An 18340-nucleotide genomic window follows, 5' to 3' on the forward strand; every position below is an offset into this window, starting at 1 on the left:
GAAGCTTCAAATGCAGAGTATTTGCGCTGCCACGGCCTCTAACCGAACAACCCGGTCTCACGGGGATTCGTGAAACTGTCACGTAAGTTTTAGTTTCGGTTTCGTGCGCACCAACACGATTTCGTCATGTTTTTCGTGCCGCTCACCACGAAATGTTTTTCGCTGTGGTAATCACATCTGAAAGTGGTTTATACCGGCGGATTCATGACGATCTAAGCTGTCCATCGGCGTATACTGGTTGTGTGATCGCGTTTGCGGCCGCCGGCCGCCGGACATTCTTGAAATTCCTATGCAAATTGGTAAGTGTACCACCGGCTTATGGTTAGGTTATGGTTAGGTTATGGTTAGGGTTATGTTTAGGGACGATGTCATGCAAAATATAGCGTTGGATTCACCGCGGTTTTACATTAAAAATATAATATACACATTCTTTTGAAATACGTTCTGAGTGGCACGAAAAGTCCGCCGTTTAAAATACATTGGTGTGCATTTCGTGGTGAGCGGCACGAAAAACATGACGAAATCGTGTTGGTGCGCACGAAGCCGAAACAAAAATTTACGTGACAGTTTCACGAATCCTCGTGAGATCGGGCTGAACCGAATTAGCAAAGAGGCCATCGCAAAACACAAGATCGAGGGATGACTGATTGCAAGTAAACAGCATTTGTCGGTCATGTGTTTTGTGGTCTTCGTCGTGTTTGTGTACGTGTTGCCGCATGCTTCGTAAGCCAGCTACACGCTGTTACCACATCAAAAAAAAAAAAAAAAAAGTGCCAGTGTGTGTGTGTGCTGCACAAGTCAAATGGATAAGACCTAATCTGAGCACATACAACACAATCACCCACTCATTTCCAAATGTCTGTCCAGCAAGATCTCGCTTTGGTGCAATAAATCACTCACTGACACACAATGTAATTGGCCATGTGATGCAATGAAAGCATCTGATGGCCAGAGGGGCAGTTCTTAAGACAGCTCTCACTTTGCTTCCCAGCATATCATAATTACTCTGTTTCCCTACTGGCTTGCAATCCGTTTCCATAGCGATCCATCTTTTACATTCAGGCGGTGTAGGTCCACGCATGTAGGTATGCACACGCACACCAACACACACAAACACACACACGCCTCCCCTCGAGTTCCTTCAAGCCCCCAATTAATCTCAGTGGCAGACTTTTCACATTCATTTTTTCCTCTCGTGTTTGCATTCACGCATTTATTACATCAGTAAATGAGTATCAACATCATGCTCTGCTCATGGAAATGAAACATGGGGGGCCTGGAAGTGGCAATAATTGAAGGTAATTCATTACGGAAGGGTTTTTTTTTTAGACTATCGGGCTCCATTTGAACTTTAATAGCAAGTCATGAATCCTCCTGGCAACCTCGGAGCAAATGAACGCAGCACTGTTTTAATCCATAATGCATCACAGTGTATGTCCTGGTCCCAGTGATCACATTAGATCCAATCATTTCCACTTGACACATTTTGAATATTCAAGGGGCAGAAACGGAGTAATCATAACCTCATGAATAAAATAGTCCACCATTACAACCTTATGAAGACTGTAATTTACATTTCATGGTGAGATAACTTAAATGATGGCCCGGGGACAAGCTTAGCACTCGCAGTCATCATTTATAAGACTATATAGACTTTTAAGGAAACTTTTTGGGCTAATTTTGTTCATCATCATCTCTGTTAAAATTATTCCTTAAGGCTTTTCCCATTACATGGTTCCATCGTCACGGTTTTTTGGATGGGCTCTCTTTAATGATAGGTCATTTGGTGGTGATATCCTGAGGTTGTGGATGCCAAGAGGACTAGCAGTCACTTCAATGACAGTCTTAGTGAGCCAAGTGAAATTACTGCCAGTTAAGTAGTACAGAAAAAAGCGAGCATTAACAAAAAGGCAGCAGCAATTTGGCCGAAGGAGATATGGGAATTTAAGTCAAGGAGGTAAAGACAATTCATATTTGGTGGTTTGCATGCACTGATTTTATGTTTCTAAGCAGTAAAAATTAAGCTTTTTATGTATGAGTTGAACATAAAAAGACATTTCAGCGTCTTAACCACTGCAAACAAACAGTTAATCTCTAAATAAATATAAAATTCACATTTATCTCCGGCTTCTCACCCACAGCCAATAAATTAAGTGCGTCTTTGATGTAACAGAAAGAAAAACCCAAACTGCAAAATTAAAAAAGTTACTTACCGTGCAAGTCTGTGCCAGTTAATAATACCAAAAAAGATTAAAAGGAAAGAAAAATAAGGAGAAGAGATTAAAAAGGAAAGTAGAACTATTTGCAGCACAAAATGAACTCATAAACTTAAATTTGCAGTTTTTGGATTAGGGTTTCTGGTGTAGAGAGGCATAACATTTAATTCTCAGGGTGTTTGATGGAGTCCCAGGCCAACAGAAGCAGCACAAAAAGGCTTGAATGATGCAAAATGGGTGCAAAGTGTCAGATGCCGCTCTACATTCTGATAGGCAACACATCCGGTAATAGCACCGCTGTGCCTTTTCCTCTTTGTTTCTTTAACAGACTTAAGTCCTGAGATAGAGGTCATGAAAAAAAAAATCAGTGAAATAGAAACCGAGGAAGAGGAGAATGTGTGGGTTTTGGCAAACATCAACAAATTCATTCTCCTCGTGAGGCCTTTGAGATGTGACAGTTTGACAAGTGGAAACCTCTGGGGAGATGCTTCCCATAACCCCGCAGGAAATGAAATATGGATTGTCAGGAACTATCCATGAAGGACACCATTGGCCAGACATCCCTGTGTGTGTGTGTGTGTGTGTGTTTCAGTGTGTGCACGCAGGAATTAGCTGCAGACAGAACCGTATCCTTAATTATTCCTATTTGTACATCTGTGCAGTGAAATATTGCGGCTGCGTTTTCTGCCTGTTGGGTCCATTTAATCACGCAGCTGTTCGTATAGCAGGAATTCAGCAGATACCAAAAGGACAAAGCAGAGTAAAGAAGGGCTCAACCTGTGTTTTTGGAGCTCTAGCTAGGGCTGTATATTGTTTAAACATGTCTGACTGCTGGTGTAATGGACTGTAGTTGATCCCTGATCTGTGCGGATTCCCACCCACAGTCCGGCACGTATGGGAACCAATTAAATGAAAAGTCTAACCACCATACAGTGTGAAACAGTTTCACTGCTGCTTTTTAAATAACTATATAGAAAAACATTTATAGAAAGGAGTCATCTGACAAGGCCAAACTACAATCTCACCATTTTAAAGAAAGTGATTTGGATCTGCAACAAACTTTAATTGGCCATGTTTGACCTCTTTACTAAGTTTCAGGAAATTCAGTCGTGCACATATCCACAATGCCCAGAGAAGAATTCCGTATTGTAACTACAGCTGCTAATCCCTGAACCTTTCTGTAGCACCACCAAATGGTTCTTTGTGGTTTTAAGCTCAATATTTAGACAGAAACAGGCTAGACAGTTTTGATGTTTGGTGCGTTCATTCATGGCACCCTCAGGATGAATTATGAGGATTTTGATGAACTCCTCACTTTTTCTTTATTGCTATCATTTAACAATCTAACTAACACCAAGCTAAATAATATTGTAAAAATGGTATTTTGTTGGGTCTATAAATGTCCGAAAATGTTGAAAAATGTCAACTAAAGCCAAAGATAATGTCTTTGTCCTGTGATAGAAAGGTACTTTTAAGAACTTTTAATTCATCAATGGCTGCAGCTTTGCTTTATTCAACAAAAGAAGCAAAACACACCAATCGATGTTCACAGCCTGTTGTAGCGACTTGATATTTTGGATCCTTTCTGTTACAGACAGGTTGAACACCCAGCTGCAGTTCCATTGAATAATCTCTGTTGTGACCTGTTTGCTTGCGTCTTGTTTCTTCTTCTCTTGTGGTTGCAGATGTAACTGATATGGTTTCATTCCCTCTTGCTCCTGGTGCTATGATGTTTTGTTCTGTTCCTTTATAACTTTCCCCACCAACATCTAAACAGCACATTCTCCACAATTCCATCGGCTTTACATCGCTGATCTTCTGGACCAGTTTCATTATCTTTTAAAGTGTCTCCCCCTTTGCTTTAGACAGTCCTTGTAGCTGCTTATGACACTGCTCTGTATCACATATCGGCTTTATCCCGTCTCCATAACCGAACACACCTGACACTGACACTTTAATTTTTGCCCCAAATGATCCCACCGAAGTGGGCCACTGTTAGAGCCTCTCACAGTCCTCTGCAGGAAGGTGAGAGTGAACAGTCCCCCTTTCTGAGTCATAATCCTGAGTGACTGTTAGTGAGCAGTAAGTCAGCTCGCACTCATCCCTGCACCGAGACGACCGAGATGGCACAGTCCTCAGCGCAAGTCTCAAGATGAATCACGAGTTCAGCGCCGATACATCCTGTTCTCCACTTTCATTCCAGGAGTCAGGGTGTCAGGACAAGCAGCATTTTGTGAAAACTGCGTGTGCGGCTCACAGTAATGTGAGTATTTAAAGTCAGTTAGCACTTCTGGAGCAGCTACTTGTTCAGAACTGCAGAGATGCACACTTTGAATAAAAAAAGTCTATTAGGGTCTCTCTTCAGACTTTAATAACACCAACAGAACAACATCTGTTGATTTAATGCCTAAAAGACTCATCTCTGTGTCAAAGTTACACGTTTAGAAGTTTTTCTCCCTAAAAATAAACCCTTTCTGCCTTTAAATAACTAAAGGCCTCTCTACACTGTGTCATTTTAACAGTCCAATAAGTCCACAGCTTGCTCTGCTGTACGACATGAATCTAATGATCTTTGGGCAGGATGTGAAGTTTGCTCTGTGCAGACTGACGATGAAAACGCTGCTGACTCTCAGCCTATGATGTGCGTGAGTCGACGTGAATGCCCAAGAATAGAACGTCATAAGCATGCACCATCCATCGATGAAAAATAAACAACCAGAGCATAAACGGAGCTCCTACAGTCACAGGGAAACTAGCCAAACATGAACGGAGCCCTTGCTCTGCTGACATTTATGTGTTTGGAGAAAAATCCCCAAAAAAGGAAAAGAAGGAGAATATGGACGCTGCAGTTCCTTCCATGCTTCGTCCATTTTTGTCCGGTTGTGGTCTGAGCTGGAGGACACGTCTTAAAGGCTTCTGCTGCCACAACTCTACCAGGCTGTCTTCTTTGTTTAAATCCCACATACTAGTTTTGATATGTGTGGGTTTATCTCCAGTGTGGCGCTGATCAGTACGTCATTTCATCCTGCATTTCTATTGGTTAGTTAGTTGTCGTAGGTCCAGCAGCATCACACTTTGAGATGATCACCCAGAATTTCTACAATTCTACAATTTCATTTAGCAGACGCTTTTGTCCAAAACGACGTACAACACAAGCAAGAATTCAGACATAAGGAAAAACCTGTAGTAAGTGCAATTTCTGACAGTCAGAATTTTATAGCAGCTTGTCTTTGGTCGCCATGACAACGTCTGTCTTTGAACCTGTCTCACAGTGAGACGTAGGACCACCGATTTAGAACCAAGACCAAAAATACCGCCACCATTCTCCCACAGTTGATATCTCTGGTCTGGGACGACCAAAAATCGGACAGTGTGTAGAGGCCTTTTGATGGAATTCTAACAGTTGCTTTCTTGATATTGTGCCGATCAATGAAGTCCCTGCCTCTATCGTCACTCATTTGCTGCCGCTCTGTTGCAGCTCAAGCACACCAGCTCACCATCGACTCTGCTCAAACACTGCAAAACTACTCTGTGCAAGACAGTTTCACTTTTGGAGTAAATCCGCCAAACACGTATGGATTTGAAACTAATCCTGAAGACTAATGATACAGGAAGCCCCATCCTGTGAGCAGACATGATTGGTTCCTTTGGTTTGTGACATACGAAACCCTGGAAGTCTGAATCTGTGTTTTTAATACTGTGAGTGGTAGGCCACAGTTCCAAAAATGTAAATGCTCAGTCATGGTGACTGCTTATTTCCCTCATGGTATGTCTTCTAACCTATCAAAATACACCATATCGATATGCTGAAAAAGTTAAAAAAAAAAGATGATTTGCACTTTATTAATAGTAACAGACACAACTACAAAGTGTTTCCTTTGATGTACAATACGAGCCAGCTGAATGGTTTTATTGCGAAGCTGCAGAACTTAATGTTGTTGGTTTTGCATTAATAGTGACCTTTTGCCACTCTGATGCTGGGGAATAACAGGATTGCATCACGTTGCGTCTTTTCCTGTGAGCCCCTTCTGCATGCAAAAGCAATTTAAACTCAGACCAGGAACGGCCTTCACTGCTAACAGTCACTCCACATAGACACTGAACTGGGGGAGGAGAATGTGACAACATTTTTCTAACTGTGATTTTTCGGACGTATTTTTTCAGCTTCGGCTCATTATTTACAGTGTAACAGATTTAAAACATGTGGAGCATCAGCACATGTGACACCATCCAAAGTGTGACCCTCACATATGTAGGATGGAATGAATTAGTCAAACATCAGCCTCAACAGGGCTGTAAAATGTGCAAAATGTCAGTGTGGAGTCCTGACTGACGCGCTGAAGGTTGATCCATTCGCAAGCATAAACAAGGCCTGAAAGTTTCAATCTGTTCAAATGAAAGAAATTTTAATCACTTTCATTATTTTATAACATTTTTGATTTTACAAAAATGAGACAAAAAAGACAAAAATGAGACAAATGACATGACAACACAAAAAACGACAAAAAGCGAAAAACAAAACAACAAAAAATAGACAAACAACACAAGCAAGACAAAAACACAAAACAACGAATAAAGCAAAACACAAAATGACAAAAATAGGGAAAAAATACAAGCGAGACAAAGAGGAAACAAAATGACAAAAACAAGAAACAAAATGACAAAAACATGAGACAAACTACAACAAAAACAAGACAAAATATTACAAAAATGAGACACAAAGCGACAAAAACGAGAAACAAAATGACAGAAAAAAAGATAAAAGACAAAAAACAACAAAACAAAATATTACAAAAATAAAACACAAAGCAACAAAAGCTAGAAACAATTTGGCAAAAGAGAGAAAGAAAAAATAACAGAAAATAAGACAACAGTCCCAAAACAAATCAAAAACAGACAAAAAAATTGACAAAAATTACAAAATGACAATAGAATATGACAAAAACATAAATGAGACAAAAAGGAAATACAAAACGACAAAAACAAGAAACAAAACAACAAAAACTTGAGACAAAAAGGACAAAATTTTACAAAAATTAGACACAAAATGACAAAAGAACAATGAACAATCTAGTATTTTACTTTATGATGAAAATAAATGGTCTAGAAATGATTTTAAATTTATAGTTTTACTGATTTACAATCTGCAGTTAATGTCTTCTCTGTAATTTTTACACTTTGAGGGCCGGATTGGACCCTCTGGAGGACCACTTTTGGACCACGGACCTCATGTTGGACACCCCTGCCCTACAAGCTCATGAAAAATGGGCTCTGATTTGATCAAAATCATAATTCTAGCTTTCACCAACATGTGTCCTTACAGTACCTGACTTTTAAATCATCTCCTTTGTTCTTTGTGTCTGAGCAGAATGCCGCGGCTCACTCCACCGTCTTCTGTGGCGAACGCTCCTCTCTGCATCACTGGACAACATCTGTCTCTGTGACCTCTGAGACCGGACTCGCTGGACTGTTCTCTGCCACCTTCTGCTGCATCGTGTCTGAGGAAGAGAGTAAGCGATATATATGTACTGCTTGTCCTGGCTGGTAAAAACACAGCGACAGGAGACCTCACCTTCACTCCTGCCTCTCCCTTCAGGCCCGAGCATCCAGAACCGGCAGATGAAACAGAATATTAACTCGCCGTAAATTGTCATTTCTCCCCTCCTTGCGTTCCCGACCTCGCATCCCCGCATTGCTCTTCAGTCTCAGATACGGAGTGTGTCAGTGGAGGATGGATCGGAGGGAGAAATGTGCATGAGGAATGTGAAACGCTGTGCAGCGGTTAGTGAGATAAGTGGCATTTGTGTTTCCTCCCGTGGCTAATTATGCTATTTATACCCCGGCAATGGAGGAGACGCTCTGAGCTGGTACACCAAGATTAGTATTCTCACTAACATTGTTTATCCTCCTGAAAGCGATAGCAGCACACACCTCTTGCTTTAGGGGTGATAGCTGTGTCTGTGTGCATACATTCGACTGCACGGTTATGTGCATATGTCTCCCGAATGTATTATGTATAGTCAAATGTTATCAGCGCAGATAGGAATGGCAGATTTCTTTTTATTTTCATAGCCAACATGTCTAAGAGCAACCTGATTATCATAATCAGTGCGAATTGGGTCCCTGAGATAAATGTGGAAGTTTTACTGAGATTTTTCCAAGCAATAGTTGCAACACACAGCTGCTGCTTCTGAAAAAAAGAAAGAAATAAAAAAGGCCCTGACACACCAGCATCAGACGGTTTGATGCAACCTCGCTGTGCAGACATGGCTGCCAGAAAAGAGCCCACATCTGAAGGTCTGTGAAGTCAACCGGAGCAGCAAAGTATTACAGTTTGTGGCAAATTTCGCATAGGAAGTCTCACTCCTGCACAGGCACAGAATAAAACCAATAATAAAAATCTATGTGAATAATAGATCATAATTCCCTGGAACAAGTTGCAGCAGAATTGCTTTAACAACAGGATGGAGTGTGATGAAAGCGGCTTCTGGCTGCTCAGAATAAATATCGCGCCCCATTTACACTATATCTTATGGACATCTGTAGTCACTGCTGCTGCTGCCGGATCCCTCCATTCATCACATGGTTCACATTTTGTGCCTCCTAGTTTGCTTAAAAAGCCGCTGTGACAGCAGGTGCAGATTAAGTGCATCTTGTTATAACTACAGGAGTTAAAATGAATATTTTTGAAGGGTTGTACTGTACTAGATGCAGGGAAAACAAGCACGAGTACACGAGCTGTATTTCTAAAGCAAACTGTTTGGAATTCAACATGCAGGGTGAGTGAAAATGAAACCGGCTCTCTCTCCCTGATGGCCCATCTCAAACACTCCCTCAGTTGTAAGAACATTTTCCTCCTGCTGCATTCGGTTAATATGAAGCACCGAAACAGCCTCAAGTCTGAACTCGCACACAAGGACAAGTTTTCACTTTTTTTTTCAGCAGTTCTTGTGCAGCTGTTTGTAACAAATCAACATTTAACATGCGAGAACCTTGACTTTTTTGTGAAATGGAATAAAGGGATTTTGCACAAGCTAGCAACATTTCTGAGTCTACAGTCGACTTTGAGCTAAATGCTAACATCACAATGCTAACCTGTTCTCTTTGATAATAGCAACATGCTCATGTTTAGCACTTAAAATGTTAGTTCAGAATTTTAGCAGGCTGATTCTGGATAACTAAAAAAGGTTGCTGACTTTCAACAAGATGGAAGTGATTTTTTGGGGGCTAAAAAATGAAAGAAAACTCAGAAATTTTTGACCCCAACCACCTCAAAGCTACTAGTAAGTCTGCCTCTGACCACCTGAAGAACAGTGCTGGAATCAAGGGCTTTCCATCCAAACAAGACCCAGAAACATTCATTTTAGGTTAGATTATTGTAATTGTGTCTTTACAGGCCTTAACTAAAAATCAAATCAGAGTCCTTCCTAACACCAAGAAACTAAACCATCTCCACACTGACTTCCTGTGAATCAAAGGATAGATTTCAAAATCTTCCTGGTTTATAAAACATTGGATAGTCTTGGACTAAAATACATCATAAACTGGTTAGTTCTCCATGATATAAGCAGCATTCAGTTACTATCACTTCATCTATGGAACAAACTTCCTGAATATCTGAGTTCTAACATGATTATTTACTGCAGCTTTATCAGATTAATCATCTTAGTTCTAAATTATTCATTTTTGTATTCTATAATGCACTTCAATCATGTTTTATTTCTATGATTTTAATGTCTATTCTAATGTAATGCTTTAATATTAATATCTTGCTTTTATTTTGTAACTTATTCCTTTCTAAATTAATTCTAAGCACCTTGAGTTGCCTTGTCAATGAATGGTGCTTGTCTTGCCTTACAACCAGTTGGAATAAAACTCTTAGAAGGTGGCGGATAAAAGAATAGTAATAAGTAATGATGCTGGCAGGAAGCGCACTACAAGTTTGCCATGCAACCAAATTAAATGTTTTTGTTTGGCCCTTTCTATCTCATACATTGAAGTGGAATTGTCAAACGTTTTCTCGTTGCTTGCTAACCCTACGTATTGCTGTCACTTTGTTGCTCCGGCCTAGTTTGTACAATGTATCACTATTAAATGTAAAACTTATTTTCATTCATTTCTAGTAGTAATCCACACAGTGATGTCACCGCCGCAGATGTCTGTAAAACAGAAAAATCTACACAGATGATATACATTTTGGACTATAATAAAAAGATCAGACTTTTACTGACGGTAAAATGAAATACGTCACAGCTCAGGACTTGACTCAAGGACAGTCGTTGTAAGAAATGATGAGAAAGCAGCTGATAAATGTAGACTATGTGGATCAGATCAGCTGTCTGACGTGGAGAAAGGCACACACTGTCGTTTATCCACAGATTCTCCTCAGTTTTCATGGGTCATCTATATCTATAAATAATAATTAAGCACCGTTGTTGTTCTGCATGTGTACATCTGCACATTTCTTTTGCTCATATGGATGTGACTGACGTCTGACAAACAGCTACTAAATAAACTCAGAGGAAATGTTCGACAAACAGCTGGAAGCAACAAAATAAACTCAAGCTCATGTTTGCTTTTACCATTTCTGACCATTGTTAATCTGAGCTGTGACAGACTCTGTCTCCTGAGCAGAAAAGTTGCATGTTTTAAGGCATTTCAATCTGCATTAGGTGTGAAATTGTAATGCAAAACAAATGCAGTAAAACTCTCAATACAGGAGTCCTGTCAAAGAGCATCATTCTTTAATGGAGCCACAAAGATGAATCAAATTGATTCATTTTTAACTATTAAATTAATTGCCAGCTATAGTTTATGAAACGATTTTAAATATTTTTATATCTAAAGCTTCTTAAATTATAATATGTTCTGTTTTCTTTAATCCTGTATGACAGTAAGCTGAATATCTCTTGCTGATGAACAAAACAAGACATCTGAGGACAAATCTTGAGCTTTGATCCACATTTGTCACCATTTTGTGACATTTTATACATTAAACGACTGATAGATTCACCACTAAATAATCTGCTGGTTACAGTCATGCTTCCTATCTCTTCATCTCGTTATCGCTCCCTAAATCCATATTATATGTGGCTCCTGCTTCGTCCATACTGCTGCTGTACAGCTGGCTACCAGTAGTGTGACTAATAGACTAAGCCTAGATTCTGCAGATAGTGAAGAAGCTTCGCCAGATAGCGGGACTTTGAGAGTGATTTGATATGCAGATTGCAGCAGACTTGTTACATTTGGCCAAATGTTGCTCATGAATCATTTACAGTGATGTGCAGCAAAGCTACAGTGCAGCTTTAATGAATGCACATTTTCACTGTAGTCGTGCAGAGGCTGCCCTTGAGTTTGGAAACGGACCCGAGACGTGCAGCTGAGACACAGAGCTGGAGACTTTCCATCAAAATCAATCCTCCTGTAAGTCCTCTCGGCCTGCTCTTACCTCAGCTTTCTCATTCTGTCATGGATGGTGTCGGAGAGGGGAGATAATGGATTCCGCTGCAGCTCGCTGTGATAAAAGGCGACACAGCTGAGTCATGTGGTCTTATCAGCTCTCTGTGTTGGATGTGCAGGACAGATCATCCCACAGCAACAAGAGACCCCCATTGTCTCGTCACCACCCATTCTGACAGAGAATTCTGATTTGCAATTCCAAACATACAGAACGGGTTACTGTGCACGAGCTCGAAACAAAATCCCATTTTTCTCCCAAATCCCGCTGCCAATGATTCACGCCACAGTTTTCATTTCATTCTTCTGTTCCTCCTCTGCCTTTTTCCTTTCTTTTGGAGTGTTACGGAACAGTTAAGCTCCTCAATGCCGTTTTAAAAAGGAAAACATTACAAGGTCTGGCTGAGGCAAACTGGAATTACGGCAAATCGTTCATAAAATTAAACTGTAACAATACAGCCGACACGACTTCATCGTGTGTCAGGGCCAGAGACGGTTTTTCCCTCCTAAAAGAGACGCTTTTGTTTTCGTGTTGTTTGGGCTTGTTTCAGCTTCTAAGCACAATTTAATCAACTGCTGCAGGTGCACAAAACAGAGACGACCGTGGTTTGCGAGACAATGGCAAAAAAAAGACAAATTGGATTTTCCATTTGCTTCTACAATTAAACAGTTGAGCTGCTGATTAACACTTTTCAATTTGCTCTTTTTCCAGCTGCAGCTGCTTTCTATCCCTCCCTCTATCACTTTGTCTCTCTATCTATGTATCTTTACACATATTGATTATTTTTCACTGAAAGCCTCCAAAAACAACAGCCACCACCTGTATTCACTTGTGGAAAAGTCTCATTTCCATAAAACGGTGTGCTTTCCTTTCACTAAATCCAATCATTACGGCATCACCACTGGCTCTGCATGTCTCATCTGAGTGACACGGGACACTATTATTGCATCTGCTGCCTGTAACTGATGCGAGTGCTCTCTGTTTTTGCAGGCAATATTAAAACGATGCACGTGAGGAAATGTCAAATAGATTTTTAGTAGAGAGATCATGTTATTGGTAGTGCAATAAGTCTTAGCTGGCACGCGTCGACCTGATTTAATTTACATTCTGTCAGTCGTTGCTTTTTCATTTCACTCGTCGCACTGCAACAAGTGTGATTCATGCTATTATTTAATAAAGAAACGTATTGCTATTTAATACAGAAAACTAAATTTGGTTCATATCTGGGTTTTAGCCAAAAGCAAAGACGGGTAAAACAGGGACCTGTCCATCACCTGCTCCACAGCGATATGTATTGTTCTGTTAATGTTTGTCACAGTAGCATATAGTCGTAGATTGAAGTCCTAGTAATACTTTAACATGTCAAACTAGAAACCATAGACTACATTTTAAAAGATGTACGCAGCCTCATCGTCTCAAAAGTGCCTTAAATTTGCATTCTTTCTAACAGCCAGCAGGGGGCAGGTCCTCTGGTCGCAAAAAGAAGTCTGAAAATGTCCGTTAGTTTCAAGTCATCTTTAATACTCCATGTTGTTTAGTTTGTAAATTAAGATGGTATTGACAGCTAAATAGAGGATAAAGCAGTATCGTGCTTTAGCGTGTGGCTACATTGTGAGTACTGTCAGTATGCGGCAATTTTTCAACTCCAATCGAGTTCAAAAAACCTAAATTTTCACCCACCGATGGTCACATAAACATGTGGAACAGGTCCTGATGTTGGTAGTATAGTCTTCTCATGGTTATCAGAACAGTCCCAGAACTTTTCAGTAGCACCTTGCGTACGCTTCGGTGCAACAAGAGCTTACCTTAGCTTTATCTTAGTTTTTATTATTACCGCCCGGAAAAACCTCGTTTTCCAGAAGGTATTGTTTTGAGCTGCATGGTCTTGCTTGCTTGTTTGTTTGTCTGTAACACTTTGGTTTCCATGCGATAACTCGATAAAATATTGATGTAGCCTCACCATATTTGGTACGCAGGTGTACCATAATAAGATACAGGTCAAGTTCGCATTTGGTGACCTTGACCTAATTTTCAAGGTCACAGGGGTCATCTTTGTAAATGTGGTGTCCGATGTCACTGGCTCATGTCCATGACATGCAGATGACCTTGCCGGGCGGTCCAAGTTTGGTAAAACTTCCTGTTTTTATTTTTAATCTTGTTGTTTATGCTTATGTACAGCACCTTGGTCAACTGTGGTTGTTTTAAAGGTGCTTTATAAATAAACTTGATTTGTATGTTGAGTCTTTGAGTTCTCAGTCATTATATTTGGTTTCACAGACTAATCAAGAAGGCGATGGCCAAATTCCAAAGTCACGCCTTCAGAATGGCAGTCCAAACAAAAGGTGATGTCATGGTGGCCACCTCCATCTTCTACATCGACAAACAAAGATTTTAAGTCCAATCACTTTATGCTCGACAGTTCAGTTAATTTAACCACCTCTACCTAAAGATCGTACACTTGGGGCACCCATGAAGTTTCATTCGTTGACTGCAAAGCCTTGAAAACACTGATCTCTGAGATATCTGCTGCCACTTTAATACAATAGATGTGAATGGAGCTTTGTTAAGGTGCCTGCATGCTAGCCAATGCCAGCTTCAATTAATAATTAGATAACAGAAACGGCAGCAAAGTGAAAGAACATAAGGCCCCATGAAACCGCAACTTATTTCACTTTTTTTTTTAATGAATTGTATAGATTCAAAATATTGATGCTGCCAGATTTTTTTCATACATAACAGGGCTACCAACTTGTGAGCAGACCTTAGAGGGAGATTTGGTTTGTGCTGGATGCTGACGGGGGGTCTAGGGGCCTCTTTCCTGCATTCTGGTGTAATTTAAGAACATTTTGGCCTTTTAATATCTTATTATAGAGATAACATGAAGGGATAATTACAAAAACATTGAGCTTAAAAAGAAGCAGAAAAAAACAGAGCAAGGGCAGGCAGTATTGAAAACGGTTCTTCATGTAAAATATAGATGAAAATTCTGTGGCTGGATGTGCACAACACATTTCAGTATTTTCCATAAATATCTGCATAATTGAAATAACTCCAGCACTCTTGCACTCAACAGCTTCAAGTTGACCACATTAGCCAACTAAACAATGAAAAGTGCTGAAGGAAAAACAAAACATAACTTCATAACTTAAATTATCCAGACCCATCTCAGAGTGCACCCTTCCACCGCCTCCAGGACGGAACACCCTCCTAGCCCTTTGTTGCTCTCACGTTGCCTTTTTCTCTCTAAGATCCTCTTGACCCTCCTCTTTATCCTCGTCCTATCTGGTCGAGGCAGATGGCCGTCCTCCCTGAGCCTGGTTCTGCCGGGGGTTTTTACTGTTAAAAGGAAGTTTTGTTCTTTTCATTGTCACCAAAGTGCTGCTGAGAGGTGTTTTCTCTCTACAATATACACTGAACAAGACTATAAATGCAGCATGCAACATTCTATTAAATCCTTTTTAAAATAAGGGAATTTGTCGTTTCAACACGTCCACATGCCAACAACCCGATTTTGTTTTTCTCTTGTCATCTGCTAGCCTAGCCCTGCTAGACCCATGTTCTGAAGCCACAAGGGTCTAGGCAAGCTCGACAGGGAGGGAGGCGGGCTAAAAGGTTGTCTATCAAATCACTCTGCAGCAATTGGGTAGGTATACAACCAATCAGCGCAACGAATAGGCTCCTAGAGCGCCGGAAATCAGAGGATGCGGTAGTTCGGTGAAGCCTTATTTATACAGTCAATGGGTGAAGCTCAAGTATATTACAGACATGTTAACAGAAAGATTATTCAGAGTCGGTGCTAATGGAGCTCAACGACTGTTGTCATTTTTGTTGTCGACCCTGGCAGAGAATTTAATTTGTTGCCGTGGGTTGTCTAGCGCGGCTAGGCTAGCTGTTTCCGGTTGTTTCTGTCTGAATCGTCACGCCTCTGTCGTCACTTAGTTACGCCCGCCTTCTGACTCTACACTTCATGGTGATTGGTCCGGCCAGTTTTAGGAGCATCCAACCTCGAGCCTTATGGAGGGTAACTAGACCCACCCTGGCAGAGAATTAAATTCGTTGCCATGGGCTGTCTAGCGCGGCTAGGCTAGTCATCTGCAGCATTATGTTATTCAAAGAAATATGCAATTTAAGGTGGCCTTTTAAAGTCACTGGTCAAAAGAGTGTCTACGTGTTGGTTACTATCTGATCATTGTCCTTCAAAGCAACGCCCGACTAAGGATTACGTCAGTGGTGGAGAATTTATCGCCAGCTGAACAGCTCTAAAAGCATTGGTGCACATTTTTATACATCTAACACTTTTCTACCAGAAATGAGAGCTGTAACTTTTTCTCCAAGTCAGAAAAGAGACTATTTGCATACTGTGTGTATATTTCTGTTCACTGTAACATTGTGAGCTCTTACTATGTGTGAAGTGCCCTGAGACGACTTCCGCTGGTATCGATCTTCTCGACAAACTCTTGGTAAGAACCCAAATGCTTTTCCTTCAAAGAAACTATTCCTTTAAAACCCAAGCAGAGAAAGCTAACACCAGCTAGCTTTGTAACACCAAGAAAGTGAGTTTTGTATGTGCTTTCTCCACCAGATTCCTCTGAGGCCTCCAAACGTCTCGGGGTAGTTGGAAGAACTAAGGCAATTAAAGCGTAGAGGGCAAATACCGCATTCGATCTGTACTGCATGGGCCCCACACACTCATTCATGCTCACTCAAAAGCCTCTGACAGGCTTCCTGACAGTCTCCGGAGTCCAGACACCCGCCACAGCTGTACATTCACCGACTCACACTCGGCCGCCAATCCACACGCTCAAACACACACTCGGTTTTTTGTCCAAGCGCGATAAGGATCTGGTGAAGGTCGTGAGAGGGATCTCATTCTCAGCCGAGATGAGCCCGCCGATAGCGTCAGTCCTGCGGGCAGATTAGCCCAGTCTGATTCCACTGCCGCCCCAGTCGTCCCAGTGGTGTCATAGCTGCAGCACTGATGCTATCACACCCAGCCGGCCGCCAATGACCCTTCAAGTCCATTAAAGATTCCATTTAAGTCAGCGTCGTTTGTGTGTCTGTGCAGCCGTGTGAGTGCGAGCTTGTGGTTTTTCCGTCTCTTATTTTTTCTCGACTCTCTAAACGATGAATAAAATCTGAACCTGTTACATATTGACTCTGCTAAGAGCTGCCAAGTACAGCAAAAGTTTTCTGAGCAGCTCAAGTGGAGTAATTCTGAGATCCTGTCTCGCTCAAGGCACATCAAGGCTGGCTACAGAGGAAGGAGGAGGGAGTGTTTCTCTCTCAGTTCTCCCCTCCCAGAGTTTCCTACCAGGCCTGGACTCAAGAATAATAATCTGGAGGTCAGAAAAATCGTTACGCTGACAGCCTGAAGGTGAAAAGACAGACATAAAAATGGAAGAAACATTGTCTTGTCTGCAGTTACTGTAGCTATTATACTGAGGTACTCGGTATTTAAAGCGAGGCGGCTTTTCTTTGTTGCCGTTTCGATGATTCAAACTTGGCAGGACGATCTGCTTTAATCACGGAGATCTTAGGACTTACTTTGAATATCACATTATGCAGCGCTTACCTCAGGTTGTTGTTGTTGTTGCTCACCAAAAATATGTTTTGTGCAAAAGGGACAAAAAGCCAAGTTTAAAAATAAAATAGTGGCTTGAGTTTGCTCATTACAGATGATGCCAAGGAAAGGATTTGTCAAAAAAAACAACATAAAAATCAAGCCCCCCCCCACCCAACCTTCAGTCTTTCATGAAAGTGTTATGCTGACACATATTTAAATCCATCTTAGGAAACAAACACTTGTTTTGGCTGGAGACGAATCGTCGGTGTCAAACGTATTTTTGTGTGGTAATTAAGGAGGGATATTATGGGTGATATGCCCTATCATCCTTTAAGTATGAAAGACCTTTAGTAATGGATTACACAGGTTTATAGAGTGGATTAATAAAAAGGGTTTTCTGGTATTTATGAATTGGCACAGGATTAAACTGGAGGGAAATATTCACAATCGTATTTTCATTTTGTGGGACTGCAGTGTCAGATTGTGATAATCCCTTTGGTTCTGCTCTTGTTTGTTGTGCTTTTTTCCCCCTTATTTGCGGATTCCTGCGGCCTGATTCATGCTAAAGAAACTGCATTTCTCACGGTGTGAGGTGTGCGTTTGAGTCATCGCTCAAATTATTTGGAACTAAATCCGCGGCACTGTTTGCAGTTGCTGTGAGGAGGAAACTGAAATAAACTTTAAATTATTGGAGCATTATGGGGCCTTCACACAGATCAGCCACAGCATTAAAACCACCTGCCTTATGCTGACCCTCGTGCAAAAACAGGATCCAAATAGGCGCATCTCATTAGGCAACAGATAAAGGATGTCGAGTGCAGCGGTGTCAAATTCAGTCTAATATGATCTGAAGTGGACCAGACCAGTAAAATCACAGCATGATAACCTATAAATAACCACAACTCCCAATGTTTCCTTTGTTTTAGTGCAAAAAGTTCATTTTAAAAACCTCCCTATTTAAGGAATTATCTTTTTACAAAACAATATGAACTGAAATGTCTAAAGAAAATTAAGTTAAATTTCAACAATATTATACCTCAGTGTCAACGAAAATGACAAAAAAAGGACAAAAGACACAAGCAAGGCAAAAAGGAAACACAACAC

Source organism: Acanthochromis polyacanthus, chromosome 16, assembly GCF_021347895.1.
Source record: "Acanthochromis polyacanthus isolate Apoly-LR-REF ecotype Palm Island chromosome 16, KAUST_Apoly_ChrSc, whole genome shotgun sequence".
NCBI lineage: Eukaryota > Metazoa > Chordata > Actinopteri > Pomacentridae > Acanthochromis > Acanthochromis polyacanthus.